At 41.3% G+C, this 13422-nt stretch overlaps 1 protein-coding gene across 5 annotated transcripts in view; it reads left to right on the plus strand.

The window, feature by feature from the left end:
* The window catches only part of ST7 (suppression of tumorigenicity 7), a 152041-nt gene that overhangs the window by 54284 nt on the left and 84335 nt on the right, over positions 1 to 13422 (plus strand). Inside the window, exon 1 of one of the 5 annotated variants that reach the window (XM_071803335.1) lies at positions 1486 to 1507. The exons of the other annotated variants lie outside the window; for them this stretch is intronic. The gene's annotated coding sequence lies outside the window, so the exon portion shown is untranslated. Of the gene's footprint in view, positions 1 to 1485; positions 1508 to 13422 lie in introns of those variants that run through there. 5 annotated transcript variants of the gene reach the window in all.

A 13422-nucleotide genomic window follows, 5' to 3' on the forward strand; every position in this document is an offset into this window, starting at 1 on the left:
TACTCCAATATCTAGATGAGAAGGTGGACGGTGGATAATTTGCCATACTAAATGTTATCGCATAGTCATTGACTGTTGTGTGAACAAGAGTTTATCACGTCCATGGAGCCAGTCCCCTGCTCCTGCTTGGGTGGGAAAATAGTGTCTACAGGACTGGGCTGGCAAAGCTGCAGTGACCAAGGTGATCCAGGGTTGTGGGGGTTAATACAAGCCCTACTTTACTTCCAAATCTTTTCAGAGTTTGGAGTGGAGACAGGCTCCTTTTTCCTTCCGTCACATTCTGGTGGCTGCTTTTGTGATTCCTCTGGGTCTGTCAATCCCAACTGTACCCTGTTTTACTGAAAGCACCAATTAAGTAGCCGAGCATTTGCTCTTCCTCCCAGATGGTTCCCTCTTCAATACAGGAAGCAATCTGTGCTGTAACAAAACGGGCAGGAGCCCAAGCTGTAATCTTGTACGCAGATCGGTGGAGCCTGTCATTTGAAGCTGAATTAATAGTGGGATGTGAGTTAACGGTGTAGTTAGCAGGAAAGAGCAGAACCAGGGCAGGGTGGGAGCGGGGGAGAGGAGAAACTGCCTGATGCTGTTTTGTTTGAGTCTGGCTTGCTCCTAATCCTTCCAGCCATTCACCCTTGATGGTAGCAATAAGCCTGGGTACCAGCTGTGCCTTCCCATGGGCTGTAGTGTTATTTTCAGCTCCTGTGAAAATGAGGCATTTCCATTTAATTTGCATGTTTTTTCCCCTTCTCTTTCTCTAATGAACAAGTGAGTACAGCAAATGCATTTATGCCCTCCTTAGTGATGCCTCCCCGCCTTTCAGCTGCATCTACTGTAAGATGCCTTTCAAACCATTGCTTGCTTTAGATCTAGCATCTTATGGTTCACAGAAAATAACTGAAAGTCTCTGCTTATTGATGAGATCTCCTGCAGCTTCCAGCTGCTCCACAGGCACTTTTGTTCAGAACTTGGATTTCTGAGCATAGACCTATTCACACATTCAGCATCACCAGTATATCCCCATGGAGACTTTCCTGCTGGATAATTTTCCCTTTACTCTGAAAAATCTTGTATTTTCAGGATATGTGTTGGGAACTTACTGGAAGACCTACCTTGATTTTCCTTCCTATTTTTCAGAACTCTAAAGATGGCAGTGGAGAAAATCACTGAGCATGCCACAGTTTCATGTGCTGTATGATCATGTCCAACAGTCAGTGTTTCAGGTTCTCCCTGGAAGCACAGTCTTTACAGTCCGCAGCTGTAATAAGTACAATGCTTTCCTTTCTTTTACAGCCCATACAGCATGCCAAATAGGTTGCCTGAGCATAAAAGGGTCCACTGAATTAATTCAGTAAAGCTAAAAAAGGCCATTTCTCAGTCTGTGGTAGACAGACCAGGTTCAGAGAGCTTGGTGTGCTACAGAGAGGGCTTGGCTACGTCTCTGGCATTAACAAGTCAAAGTGTCTGAAGTATAGGCAGCCAAAAGATACATACGTATTTCAATTAACAGGTAAGCATTGAGTGTATTGAAAGTGGATATTAATCTGTTCTGGAGCTAAAAGACTAGGTAGCATGACCTGTAAGCTTGTTTTGTTGCTGCATTGTCCTTCTCCAGCAGCAGGATGCTCTGGGGTAGGGACCCGACTACATGGTGTCTCGAAGTGTTATCCTTTAGCATCTTGTGTCATTTGCCCTAGCCATGTCTTTCTTCAGGCTTGAGCAGTGTGTTTACAAGATTATTCTTTTGGGTGAGAATCTTCAATATCTGCTTATATACGGAAGGAATACTACACCTTTAGTCTTTGTGAATGATTTAAGATGTGCTCCTAAATGTACACACTGTCTATGTTTGTACTTTTATATAGGTGCCTTTTAATAGCAGTACTAACCCATTTTTATTGGGTGATGCAGCTGAAGAATGCAAGACACGAAGGGGTTGTTTGGGGCTGAGTTCAGTTTCCTAAAAGAGGCATCCAGAGCCATTTCAGATGCACCAGGACTCACTTCACCTGGCCTCCAGCTGCTGGTCCCTGGGAGTGTTCCATCTGTGCCTTGTGTCAGTGTATCAGCTACCCTACGCATATCAAACAGCTTTGGATGCACATACTTAGACAACCATATCAAGCTCTTTTTGTCATCAGGGGTTGGAGTTTACGAAATCCTAAAGAGATCTGGCTGTGTTAAGTAATATGGGAATCTCAGATTCCTGAGTAACTGCAGGGTTTGGTTTGGTTTGGTTTGGTTTGGTTTGGTTTGGTTTGGGGGGTGGTGGTGGTGTTTTGTTTTGAGCAGTAGAGAGTAAAAGTGTCATGATGATTATGATGATGATGATAAACTTGGACTCTGGCAAGGCACACGTGTCAACTGTTGCTGTGATTAACACCGGCTGCTCAGCAGCACGGTCTCGGGGATCAGGGAACATGCTGTACTTGAACTGTCTGGCTTAGAAATGCCCTCCACTTGCCATTTGCTAGCAGGGACAGACAGAAGACAAACATTTCTTTCCCTAAATATGGGACTTGTTATAGCTGAGTTGCTTGGCAATCCACTTGTCTGTAAAATAAGCAGACTATTAAGCAATGCTACTGGTTTCCTTCCTTCTATGGCTTTGTGGGATATTCTATGATCTTTGGACCGTTCCAGCCTTTGCAGCCCTGCTCAGCTGCAGTGGGAGATGGGCACTGTGGCCACGCTCCGTCTGTGGGGACAGTCACTGCATTTTCAGGTGTCCCTCCCGTTGTTTTTTTCTGTATGACACTGCATTTCTATTCCTACCACTTCCCTTTCTCCTTTTAAGTTTATTGGCAACATCTGTTGCTGCTGCCTGTAATTATAGTCAGCACTGGGAGAAGGGGAGACACTGAGCGCAGCAGCTGCCTGTGCTTTCCCTGTAGGCATTCAAAGTCATGAATTAATGTACTGACACTTCTAGATTCCTTCATCGTTTATCTCCCCCTGATCCAAAACAAATTCTTCCATCTCAACCCTGTATGGACTAAGCCATAACTCTACCTCCTCCCTCGGTGGGGAAAAACAACCAGCAACTGTCAGGAAAAAACGTCAGTTTCCGTATCAGACTATTTCTATAGCATATAAATAGAAATATGTATTTTTTATATTCAATTATATTATTTATTTATTTGGCTATCCTGTGATTGAAGTAGTGTCATCTACATGCAAAACCTTGACAACTCCATGAAAGATGCAAGTGTCTTTTTGATCCCAGGTGATCCCAAGTGATCACTTCCTGTGATCAAAATAATAATGGTAATTATTAATAGTCATTGATATACATTGCTATTAACAATAGTTCTGAATAATACTAATAAATACAAAAAAAAGATTCCAGATAACGTGCAAGGTTTGCCTCAGAGCCATTTGAAGAAAGCTCTTTTGAAAATCTGGGTTGATGTTTGTATAAATTACTTTAGGTTCTGCTATACTTTATCTTGATAGGCCTTTTTCCAACTGTTCAATATAATAAGTGACCAGAGCATATAATTTAACCAGTAGCCACAAGAAAAAGGAATGGAATGGAACGGAATGGAATGGAATGGAATGGAATAGAACAGAACAATTCCTATATGTAACTAACTGTAGGATAAAGAACAACAGTCTCATTTGGTGCCAATTCACAGTATATTCTTGTATATTTGACATTTAGAGTCAAAAACTTGCTTTGATCTTATTCTTTTCATATCATGTCATTTGACTTTCCCAGCCAATGAGCCCTGAAATGTAATTACAGTCACCGCAGGAAGTACTAAATGAAAGAGCATTCAAATCTGGAAATTAGTAGAACTGTGGTTAGCTAATGACTGCAATGCACTTGGTAAGGAAGACATAGAAATTTGAGTGGGGCAACATCTTGAATGTCTCTCGTAGTAGAGGGAAAAACCTTCAGTTCATCATTCTTTGGCACTCAGCCTGCTGATGAGTACGCACAGAAATCCAGGCCATCCATAGGCTGGTGTTCTGGTCCAGCAGTGTGTGGGTACGGGCTGCTCTGCTTGCACTTTGGGCCAAAAAGCTGAAGTCTTGAAGATATAGATCGCGGGGAGAGGGGCACTCTGAACAGCAAAGCATCTCAACAGGTATTCATCTCTGTGAAACCAGCACTTAGACAGTAATTAACTCTATTTAATACAAAATCCATACAATTCACACACACACATATATTGTATAATATATATTGCATACTTGAAAATTACAAAATTAGTGTAATTTCTACTTGCTGAAATGTATTGTTCTTTAATACCTGAAACAAATTTCTGGTCAGAAAAGAGGTTAAATATAGGCATGTTCACTGTCTACGTATATAAAATGCATAGAGGGAGTCCTACATTAAACAAAATTATAGATATCACTTTTCAAAGAAACACGACTTTAATGCAATCTGTCAGATGCCAATTGTACAAACATGCTTTGATGTCTTCAAAATGGTAGATCTTTATTTTTCCAGAGGAGAAAAGCATATTCAGAACATAAATTTTAATTATGCCTGAGCAGACAGAAAGTTTTTAACATTTCAAATAAATATGGATGTGACATTTTATCTGAGTTTTTTAATGATTTTGGATACAGGCCTCATTAGATTCAGCTGCTGCTTACAGCATTCAACATACAGCAATATATTTAACTCCAAAAAAGCTGAAGATAGGAATCTAATATAAAAGTGGAGGGACAAACTGAGTCAGAAGGGGTTGGTTGCTTAGTAAACGGAGCTAAGCTTTTCTGGGAAGGGCATGTCTGTATTGTGCAGTGGAGAGACCTTCAAGTGAGCTCGTGGAGTAATACCAAAGCAATATTGTTCTTCAGCACTGTACTCCAGGTAATTAAGCTGTTAAGCTGTTTGATAGGGTTTTGCAGCTGTCTTGGGTGAAAACGAGCACCTTCGCATGGCATTGTCCTGCGGCCCCACACGGGGTTTCTGCAGCAGCGCGCGGTCCTTCAGGGCGCTCTGTAACATACCTCGCTGCAGGGGTTAGATGTTCTGTCCATCTTCTACACTGCCAGGTTTGTTCAGGTCCGTGCTACATTTATATTGATGGATTTAGTTGCTGTTGTTAGAGAGGCTGTGTGATGATAGTTGGTTTTTGGTTTTTCCTTTTCTACCAGCAAATGTTCTGCCATGAACAAAACCCCCTGTTCTAAACCAACTCTCAGGGATATTTTTTAAATCACATTTTATTGAGCACTGTATCTAAGACCTTCCAAAGCATCCTACTGAACATGTGCTCTGTTCATCACGTTAGAAAATTTTTTAAAGTGCCTTAATTTAAAGCTCTAAAATTATAAGGTATCTTCAAAAATGTTGATCTATGTTCACTTCTTACTGTCCTTCTGAGAAACATTTTATCATCAACATGTGCTGATAATTTGCCTATTTAACTAGTTGGTTTTCATCTAATCTGTATAAATTCAGATTACCACAGAGTTATAAATGGAATGACCATTTGAAAATATTGGAAAAATCTGAATTTTATTGTTTCTTCCACGGGGGGGGGGGGGGTAAAAAAAAATCTGCTTGTATCAGTACACTGAGTGAAGAATCAGACCTCTCAAATTCTCATACTTAGTCTTAATCAAACATTTTATATTTTTTGGCTGCTGTTATTGCTCATACTTGTAGTTCACTCAAAATCAATATACTTCTCAGTAGTATACTGACAGAGCCATTATTTTTAACTGAAAGAGATATAACCTTCAAGTATGTTTAGTTAAGGCTAAGTAAGTCTCCAAATTACTTCTCTGTATTTCTCAGAACCGCTCTACAAAACACACGGAAAACCAGGCCATTCTTAACAGGAGGAAATTTCCATAAAAGAAAACAGGCTTTACTAAAACCAGAAGCTCTGATGAGCCTGAGAAGCATCTCTATTTCTCAAGTGTCTCTTCCGAAGAAGGTGAGAGAGTGTTTGTGCTCTAGTCACCCAGCTGTTTCTCCAGGAAGATGCAAGAAGACATGAAATTAAGTCCTGAAGCTGAAAAGCAGTCTGGGGAAGTAAAATATATGTCTCCAATTTATTTATAGTGCTAACATCCCATGCAGAGATTGACAGGAAGATTCTGGCTTGCAGTAAGAAGGAGATTGGAGGAAAATACTGGGAGATAAACCTAACAGGAGTGGTTACAGTGCTTCAGTTGCAGGTCTCATAAAATAGATTGTCTTTCTAAGCTTTCTTGCAAAGGCATCTTGATATATTGCTTTCCAGCCTGTACTACATAAAACAATTGCTAAATACATAAACAAACACATCTCAAGCTCTCTGTATGATAAATAAAGGCATCTCTCTCCTGCATGCCCATTAAAGATCACATGTCAGAGGACTGCTTTTCCTAGCTTCTTTGCTCAGGTAAAAGATGTCTAAGGGATCTTAGAAGCCTGACTGTAAACTGGAGCAGACTGTGTCTCTCAAGGACTCTTTGTGACTAGTTCTAACTAAGGTGAAGAGGGGCATTTCCATGGGAGCTTCATCCCAGTGCTGCGAAGCTTCTGGGCTGCACTGCCCTCCCTGAGAGATCCCTGTGGGATGCTGGATTTAGACCTGTAGGTCTATACAGGACCAGGGAAGGGGGAAATTCCTGCCTTTTCAGCAGATTTGGGAAGGCTTGAACCAGTCTTAACACACAGCTTTTGCTTCATATTCTGTATTGCTCTCAGAGGAAAGCGAATCAACAAGGCTTTAGGTAGTACCAGATATGAGGCTTCAGGATACGTAGCACAGCAGGGAGCTTTTTGTTAGTTGTTGTGAATCACATGTAGATTCTCACTAGCCTACAAACAGGGTAATCAATATGTGGTGCTTTCCTAATATGTTACAGAGAACGTACACGAATGACTGTCCATTTCTCACCAGGCATCCTCAGCCAGCAGCAAATGTCAGAGTTGAAGAGGATGAAGGTTTCATCTCCTGAGGATATGAAGCAGGGAGCTGAGCAGCCTTTCTTTCGCTAAAGCAGTACTGTAGACATTCAATATCAAGAGAACCTTGTCCTCACTAGGTTGGACAATGTCAAGGAGGTAGATGATGGAAATGGAAGGCAGAGTGAAAATGACCGTCAAAGCTGTAAACAAAAAGCCAAACCAACCGCAAAACACACCCAAACAGACCAAGAAGGAACTTGCCCCTATCCCATTTTGTCTCTGTCATTTCCACCACTGAGGCATACACACGTTTACATTCACACATCAGTGGTATAGTAAAAATCTATATTAAAATTGCATAATAATTGTGTAGAAAAAAAGGGTACCCAAAAGGGAGCAGAAGAATGGTCTTCCTGTGGTGGCGTGAGGAGACTTTCTTTAAACAAGGAGCTCTCATAGCTCAGTAAGGTTCTTTGGAAAAGTCCCAGTATCTGCAACAAGAAAGATATCCAGAAAAGGCAGCAGTACAGAGAACAGTAGTCAATCAAACAAATTATTATTCTTTAACAACTATTTCATGAGTAAAAGATTCTTGTGAAACAGAGTGTATTAACACCAAATGAAATAAATGTGGCAGATGTACAAAATAATGAAATCAGCTCAGAAACAGATGGTTTTAACTATCAGGTTTATCTTCCTGGGTGCTCTGAGATCGTTATTGCCAGGAAATAGGGCCCAGATGATGCTTCCTTCTGTTGTATGTATATGACTGTTAATCATAACCAATGTGCAAAGGAAAAGGTGTCACCCAATAACTGTGTGCTCAGCCACAACCACTGAATTATCCCCCTGCATAGCTTGCTGCTATAATGATGACAGCCATCTGGAGACAAAAATCAGCAAACTGGTTTTACCTGGATGAGATTTTTATGGAGTTGTTAATCCTACCAGGGAAATGGCAAAGGCATCAGATGGCTCGAGTGAAATCCTTGTCCTGCTAACTTCAGCAGCAAAACCTTCTCTGGCTTCAAAGTAGGTAGATGAATTTCCCTTGTGATTCCCTTCTGAGATCAACCACTGCCTCAGTGTTTACAAGTGCTTCTCTGTATCTAAGTTTCCCCTTTTGAAATGTGAATTTGCTGCACAATCTCTTTAGCAATGCAGTTTGAGGTCTATGATGGAAAGGACAGTGAAGTACTTAATAAATTTATTAGAAGGCATAATCTCCTCATATGAGTTATCACAGCTGGAAAATAAAATGAGATTCCAGGCATGAAAACTTTCCTGAAGCAGAAGACATGTCGCTTATTTGTGCTCCTTTTTCCTTGAGTTGTGGAGGCTTTCTTTTGGACACCCAGTTTTGGTATCTTCCATGTTGTGATGGCCTGAAGACAGAAATGAGGTTGGAGTCTGGAAGAATTAGTAATCTCATGTAAGGATGGTGGAAAATAAAGTAAGAGACCTGAACTTAATTGGAAAAAGCCGTTTGGAAGAGATTACAATCACATCGCTAATTCTTTACCAAATGTCATTAAGTCCAGTCAGGTACTGAGATCTGTTTAGATTGTTCCTGGATTTGCCCTTTTTACTTTTGCAAGATGAGGAAGAGTCTTAATTTCTATTTGCTAGGTGCTTTGAGCATTGAGATAAGAGATACAAGTGTAAAAGATGATGTTTATTAACATTTTATAAAATCCTAATCAAAATTGTTACTATCCTTATTTGTTACAGGCTTTCACAATGTTGCAACTTATAAATTAAAAACAATATCTATGTCAAAATGTCTAATAGGAGTCTAGTTTGTTAGAGGATTTTTTCATTTATTGTTGTATGAAAGGCCAAAATAGAGGAAGTATCTTGGTGGAAAATTTCGTCCAGAAGAGGTTACAGACAAACAGATTGGGAAAAGAATTAGCCTCAGTAAGATAGGTTATCTTCTTCATTTAATGTCAGGAGTTCTAAACACAATCTTTTTCTAGTTGGGGGAGAAAAAAAAAAAAGCCTGTCCAGAACTTATTTCAGATTAACAATGTACCTTGACCTTGAAACAAGCCAGTAAATTATCCCATTTTTTGTGGGTCAGAAAAAGAGGGGGAAAATGCTGCCCGGGGTCATGAGCCTAAAAATCATTGAGCAACTGCAGCTGGTAACCTGCACGTAGCACTGGGTGCAGAGTTGTCCTGAAGGTTTCACTACGGGAGCAAACACCTTTGGAGCAGTTCTTGAGCTGAATCAAACAACCAAAATCTAATGAAACCCCTCATCTTAAGTAATAGTATGGGTAAATGCTTGGTGCTACGCACAAAGGCTTAGCTGCTGAGCTGCTCACTGGAGTTGGAAAGCTAAATCTGCCGACTGGAAATCCACTCCTTGGAGTCCATTTTAAGCATAAGTTAGCTGGGAAACTGCCCAGAGAGTCTGTGGCTCAGCATCACATAAAAGTGAGAAATGGGGGAAGAAAAGCTGGTAGAAGAAGAAAAAAAAATGCAATAAGTGAATTTTGCTTTTTCTAATATATATTCTAGCACGTACTCTTTTCTGACATCAGAAGGTGGATTATAATAAATTCTACTGTTTTACTCTTTGAATCATGAGTCAGAAATGAAGTTACATAAGGTGCAGTATGTGTGATTGATGACATGAACTCTTGCTGTGCCATTGTGTTTGCTCAGAGCAGTGAATGCTGATACCTGCAGCTCTGGCACAGAGCACCTCTGTCCCCAGCATCCCCCCCAATGAACGGCACTGTGCCCGGGGCAAGATACTGCAAAGCCTATGATAAGGAAGCAGAGTTAGATCTTGAGCCCTTTAGCACTGAGTTGGTTTTAACCTCTTAGTTCTTTTTTATGGAAGAAGGAGCACTGTGGCTCTCCAGCTCCCTGGTAGTGCATGGGAGGAGCTGAGTCTGTCAGGATGGGATAGGAAGTGGCAGTACCTGTAGGAATTTAACACACATTTGGAAAATCTAAGAGTAGGCAAAAATAAGGCACATGCGTTTTAAAGCATGTGGAGACATGCAAAGGTACACAGAAGGTAAATGTGTATTTCTGCATCTGTGGGGCTTGGGGGTCATGGCACCGTAGCCCATTGCTACGAGGGAAGGTCCCCCCACACTGCTCCTCTTGCTGGCTGTGCCACCTGGGCAACATCGCTTCCATTAGATGACTTTGTGCGGGGACAGCCTGCATTGTCCCTCGCCTGGGCTTGGCATACAGCACTGGGCACCTTTCTCAGTTACTGATTTCAGCTTCTTGGGGCTCCCTTTCAAAGCAGGGTTTGGTCATACAGAGGCAATGCCGCCCCAAAGTGAAAGGGGCAGCTGCTGCGACCTCCTCGGGTTATCCTCATGGACGGGCAGTCTCCACGAGCCCCTGTACCTTCACCCCACCAGGCAGTACAGAAATCTATTGCGGACTTCATTATTGCCATAGAGCCGTGGCAGTGACACAATTTCCTTTTCTTTAACAGGGTTCTTTTCCTTCAAGGTCGAGAGAACTCTTAATTCTTCCTTTAAACAAAATAAGTGGCTATATTTCCTGATCATTGTGCCTTCTCCTTCAAATCTGTTTGTTCATCAATCACTTTATTTTGGAATTTCTTCCCTGGCTTTTCAGCTGAACTACAGAGAAATCTGATTTTAGGGAAAGCTTTGCAAAATTATTTACTGAGAAAAAAAAATAAGTTGTTCTGTGTCAATGGGGACTTTGACCAGAGTTTTACCCATCATCATTCATCATGCAGTTGGCCCACTGTTGTTCACCATAGAATTAGATTCTATAAGGAGAAATGGCAAATTCTGCTGAATTCTTCAGAAATGGGTGGTGTTATCTATTCCTGACAGAAAAGGCGTAAACAGACATTTTGCATTCTGGTTCCTTATCCCTTCTGAGGCCATTGCCAGTGCATGCAGATGGGATAGGATAGGAGGATACATCTGCTCTGCTTTTTTCAAATGACATTACAAGTTGAAACTAAATTGAGCTAGATGACAGCCAGAATGAATAATTTACAAGTCAAAGCAGAAGGAGCTGCAGTGGAGGCAAGCAAGGGGATGCACATCACAGAAATGAAGGCAAGAAGAGTCTTTAAAAAAACTACTGCAGCAGGAAAGTAAAAAAATGGCCATGTGAGCTGGAAGCTGGTGTGTTTGGGAAATGAACTTAGAAACTGCAGGTTTGCCCTGGAGAGATGGAGGCACAAATAATTCAGCTCTTCAAAGCCACGTGACCACCTCAGCTAATCTGGTGTATGGAGAGCACTTAGGCTTCCACTGATGCTGGCCTTGAGCAGAAAATCTTAATGAGCCCATCTGCCAGCAGAGCCTCTGTGCTTTCCCTGTCAGCTCTGTGGAGTGCTCCTGGTGATAAACATTTCAAAAAAAAAGGGAGTATAACCGTGGTGAAAAGAATTCCATCTGCACAGAGCAAACCAGAGAAAGAAACAGCAGTCTGCACTGAAAGAAAATGACACTGTTAATGCCTGTCAACAAAGAATCCCAGGCTTGTTTCATTTTCTATTTTGATTTTGCTTTGTTTTTTTCTGCTTTTTCAATCTTACCGGTCAGGATTTGGCAGAAATTGCTTGGTTCTATATGAAATAAGTGTGAAACTGCAGGATAACAATTCTTTTTCCCCTTTGCAGCCCAGCTGATTGCAAGCTTGGCTCGGGATGTCAGGGAGGCTTTCCAGCCCCTGAGAATGTCCTGGGCCACTTCAGTGAAGAGGCCTCTCCTTAACCACTCCTTGGGGGCTGTTTTCAAACACCCAGGCAGCACGCTGGAACTCTGCCTGGGCTTTAATTATTCATTTGAATTTCTGTGCGACATGTTTATTGTAATTTTGCCTCAGTGATGCTTATCCGACATTGCTGCCTCTGCAGTATTTGCCTGCATTTCCCAAAACCTGAATATGGGAAAAACGTCTGCAGCATTTTGTGACACTTCAGTTCTCTTGACGTGTATCAATGCAGTCGGCATTTTCTCTCAGCATTGACAGCAGTGGGACTGGCAGATGGGGCAAAAAGAGCTTTGTTTTTCTAAACAATGTCCTCTTGCCTTCCTTTTTTGCTTTGCCTCATAGGAGCAATCAAGCATAGGATTAAAAATGTTTCCTTGTTTTTGAAAACCAAGAAGAACAACATATTTAAAATTGCAGCAAAAACCACTACAAGTCATCAGCCTTGCGGGTTTCTAGCTCTGGTTTGAGACTAACTAATCTCTGAAGGATTTACCTATTTGGCAGTATTAAATTAACTTGGGAAAACTGACAATATTAAATTAATTTGGGAAAAATCCCATGGAAAAAAAAAAGGCAGCTTTAGGGAAAAGATAATGTGTCTGTGGCATTTAGTTAATCACCCAAATTACGAGTGTACTTCATGAGCAACGAACCTGGAGTAGTTTCCTCAGGAGTTTTACTCCTCAACAAAAGGAAACCACCACTTTGGAGAAGTCTAAAAACCTATTATAACATTTCAAATTCAAGAAGTGCATTTTTTCCACAAGGCCATGTTCATAACTCCCAGGCTAAAGAAGACTGGATTTATTTACTTAATCTGAAAATTAAATGTCTTCAAGACAAAGGATTTATTAATGGGGAAAAAAAAATCTGGGTTTTGAAAAACAGTTCAATTTTTTTTAGTGTTATGCTTCACTGAGAAAATTGCAAATGCTTTTGGGAAAGGCTTAATGCAAGATTCCTTTATTGATGCATTCATGCAAGAATAAATAAATCTTGCCCCACTGCATGTCAGCCAAATACATTTTTCGATACGGCTATGGAATGGTAACATCTCTTGATACCATTTCAAGCTTGCCGACCTGTTGGCATCTCCTGCCTTTGACTTCTGCTGCCAGTATCAGCTCTGGGCTTGGCTCTGCTGGCGAGCTGTAGCGTGTATTCGGGCATCACGCAGTTTCCTTCAGGCAGCAATGCCTTAACAAGCCCGGATGGTTTTCCTTGAATCCTGTGACTATTTTCGGAATTTGGGACCTTTCTGCTCAGTGGCAGCTCTTCACCATGTGAAATACTAGTTGCATAATATGAAAAATAGCTCTTCAAGGGACCCATTCCTTAGTAGTGCTAATATTGCTGAAGCTTTGAAGAACCTCCTTTGGGGAGCTATTATTATTTTTAAAAAGTAACGAAGATAATAGCGAGATGGTAGTCAAATCAGGGAGAGCCAAGCCCAGCACAGTGGGTTAGGTGTAGTCTTCACTTTTTCTGTTGTAGGGAGTTTTTAAGGCTGCAAAGCTGTGTTAGTTTTTTGTTCTAATTAGCCTTACATACCTTCTCATGCTCTCCTTCCTCTTACAAAGCCTTTATGTAATGTGAGCAGGCAAGTCTGCTTCGTGGGCCACCATAGCTTAGGCTACCGTGCTGTCCTGGTACAGGCCGGACCAAGATGAGGTCTACTGGAAAGCACTGAATGAAATACCTTTCTTTGGGAAGAATCAGCTATTTTCTGTAATGCCTTTTTGGTCGGGAGGATGATAGTATCAGAAACAGCCCTTGGAGAAGGCCAGAACAATTCAGCTTGCTGGTGTCTTCAGACAGTGC

Source organism: Patagioenas fasciata, chromosome 1 (assembly GCF_037038585.1).
Source record: "Patagioenas fasciata isolate bPatFas1 chromosome 1, bPatFas1.hap1, whole genome shotgun sequence".
Classification (NCBI taxonomy): domain Eukaryota; kingdom Metazoa; phylum Chordata; class Aves; order Columbiformes; family Columbidae; genus Patagioenas; species Patagioenas fasciata.